The sequence below is a fragment of the Hyperoodon ampullatus genome (genome assembly GCF_949752795.1).
Source record: "Hyperoodon ampullatus genome assembly, chromosome: 1".
In the NCBI taxonomy this organism is placed as follows: domain Eukaryota; kingdom Metazoa; phylum Chordata; class Mammalia; order Artiodactyla; family Ziphiidae; genus Hyperoodon; species Hyperoodon ampullatus.
The window spans coordinates 122,090,853-122,094,254 of NC_136914.1; positions in this window are offsets into that span (position 1 = coordinate 122,090,853).

Consider the following 3,402-nt stretch of genomic DNA (forward strand, 5'->3'; position numbering starts at 1 on the left):
TGGTCCCAGCAACACTAGAGGCCAAGCAGTGTCCTAGATAATGGAGTTGGAGTTGAGTAAGAAACCCTGTCCCAAAGGAGCCCATGGCCCTACTAGGAGAGAGAACACAAATTAGGTCGGTATAATACAGCCTATGAAATCTGGTGTGAACAGAGAAGGGAAGAAACTCTGCTGAGGAAACTGGGAAAGACCCAGAAAGGATGGACCAGGTGACATGAACCTCAAAATTGCTGACTCTGGCATATTGGCTTGTGCCTCTTCTTTTTATCAACGCATAATCCAAAGCTGAGAAGTTCATCATCACACAGATGACTGTTGACCAGAGAGTCACATCAGGATGCCTTTCTGACAGTGAATTTGGGCCACCTCATCCAAGGTCAGTCCTGCACTGGGTGTCTCAGTTCCTGCAGTTAGAGGAGCAGACTGGGATGTGCTGTGCCATGTGTGAGGACACCAGAATGTCCTGACGTCCCTGTGAGATTTCACAGTCGGGAATCCCCCCGAGGCTGCTCTAGAACCAAGGCAGCCACATGAGCTGTGCACAGCATCCAGTCAGGAGACCTGGGTTCCAGAACCAGCCCTGCCGCTTACCACCAAGCAAATCACTTAATCCTTCCAGCCTTAATTTATATGGCACATGAAAGCGTGAACCTAAACAATCCACAGTGTTTCTTCTGGCCCTAAAACTTTTGCTTGTTGTATAGTCATCCAACTACAAATTCTTAAATCAAATGATCTCTAAGTAGCTAATTTGAGAAGATTCTTTCAGAAAAGTCAGAGCTACTTTAAAATAGTTTCTCCTTTTTATATGCATTTGGTGTAACCACAAATACTTTTATACCGATAAAACCTCTACCCAAGGCCTCTGCATTTTGAATCCTTCGTGGCAGACGTGGGAGAAAGCAACCACTGTTGTAGTTTGTACTGCTTTGTAGACCAGTACAGTTCTGGCTCTCACTGTCCTTAAACCACTCTGTGTTGGGCATAAGGGTCATAAATAATTTCATAGTCTAAACTTTGGGTTTTTTTCTGCCTCCTCAGACTCACGCTCAGGAAAGCCTTTCAAATCCCTCACTCTGTCCTAATGTCAAGAGTTGGATGGGACTTCCCTGGTGGTCCAGTGGTTAAGAATCCACCTTCCAATGCAGGGGACACGAGTTCGATCCCTGGTTGGGGAACTAAGATTGCACATGCCGCGGTTCAACTAAGCCGGCATGCCGTGACTACTGAGCCCACGCCCCGCAACTACTGAGTCTGTGTGCTGCAACTAAGACCCGACGCAGCCAAATAAATAAATAAATAAATTTTTAAAAAGAGTGGGAGGCAGAGTGTGTGAGTGCGACTCACTGCCTGTCCTCCTTTACCCTCTCGTTACATAGAGGCTTCTTTCCTCCTCTTGGCAGAGCCTTCTCTGCTCTCTCCAGCTAGGCTTTCTTTCTTGATCTCTCTCCCCACTCCCCTCTCTCCCTCCTTCACTCCCTCTCTCTCTGTCTCTCTCTCTGTCTCTGTCTCAATCTCTCTCTCCCTCTCCAGCCCCCAACTTTAACAGCTTTTCTTGTTTATTGGCCATTTGTATTTCCTTTTTGAACTGTCTTCATGATCTTTGGCGATTGCTTTCAACTTATTAAACAATAAACACAGGGAGTATAAAAAATGATACACAAACACCTAGGCACTCACCACCTAGCTTAAGAAAACAGTTGAAGCCCTCCATGTACTCTCCCCCCAGTCTCATCAGCAGCCCTTGTCGTCCCTAAGAGGTAACTGTGACCCTGAATTGTGAGATCATATGGTCCATGTATCTCTTTATATTTTATTACACATATATGTTTCTCTGCTATTTCTCTTTTTTTAAATTAATTAATTTATTTTATTTTATTTATTTTTGGCTGCATTGGGTCTTCGTTGCTGCACGCAGTCTTTCTCTAGTTGTGGCTCGCGGGGGCTACTCTTCATTGCAGTGCGCAGGCTTATTGCGGTGGCTTCTCTTTTTGCAGAACACCAGCTGTAGGCGCGTGGGCTTCAGTAGTTCTGGCACACGGGCTGAGTAGTTGTGGCGCACGGGCTTAGTTGCTCCACGGTATGTGGGATCCTCCCGGACCAGGGCTTGAACCCATGTTCCCTGCATTGGCAGGCGGATTCTTAACCACTGCACCACCAGGGAAGCCCCTCTGCTATTTCTTTTTGCTTGTGGCTATATCTGCAGCAATTTGCATCATGAGAAAACAGATTCTGTAGAACCATGTTTTGCTGAGATAGCTAAACCCATCGCTCTTACCTAGTCTACCTTCTTGGTGGTAAGTGTCAGTAGGTAGTTTTTGTCTGGGGAAAAACGTTGGTGACTATGGTGAAAAGATAGTTCTCAGACCATGACAGAGTAGACAAGGGACACAGTGTCCACCTAACACAGGCAGAGGAGCCTGTGCTATGAAACCTGTCCCTACACTGGTTCTCAGCATTACACGTGTCTTTCCAATACAAGAGAAAAGAACAAGATGGGACACAGGACACTGCTTACACTGAACTGTCTCCAGTTCATACATTCTTTCATTCATCCCATCCATCCAACCAATAGATGTTTACTGAGAACGCATCAAAAGTGCTAGGTACTGAGCTAAGTAAGCGCTGGGGAACAGAAACAAAAAAGACATAATCACGGCCTGCTCATAGTTGAGTTACGGAAAGAGACAAGCAATCATAATAGTCACAGCTGAGAGTTGCCAAGCATTTACTATTTGCCAGGCACCGTGCTAAGCACTCACTTGTCTCATTTAGTCCTCCTGTGAGACACATAGAAGCGGAAATAAGGTAGCACCTATGGAAGAGGAGAAAAAGAAAGTCACTTAAGATCACACAGCCAGCAGATGGTGGAGCTGGGATCTGAGCCTTGGCCATGTGACCCAGAGCCTATGTCTTTGACATCTTCAGCAGGTGTCTCTGGACAAAAATCAGTAATGACGGCTAAGTGAGAGAAGGGCTACGACAGAGGAGTGAGAGGTGGCCTGGGACACTGACATCTGCAACGCAAAATTGAAAAGGGCTTGGGGGTGAGGCCCAGCGAGGCCTCGGTGGAGCAAAGGGCGGCTCTTCTCTCTGCGCAGACACGTGATTCCATCCTCGCCGGACAGACGCTTCAGGTTTCACTTTACTTTCATTAGTTTGGTGTTGGGACATTATAAATAAGCTAGTTTTGAGGGTTGGGGAAAAGGCATCCCCCAACTTGCTAACTTTGGGCAATAGCGAGGTTCCCTGTTTGTAAAACGCAGGGGGCGTGGCTCTTGCCAGGTGTCAGTCGGCGGATACCCGAGGGTCTAAGAGCTGCAGTGGAATTTCTCCTTTTTAAAAGGAACTCAGGAAAGCAGGCTGAGCTGTGTGGTCCAGCCAGACCCTCACGAGGCACAT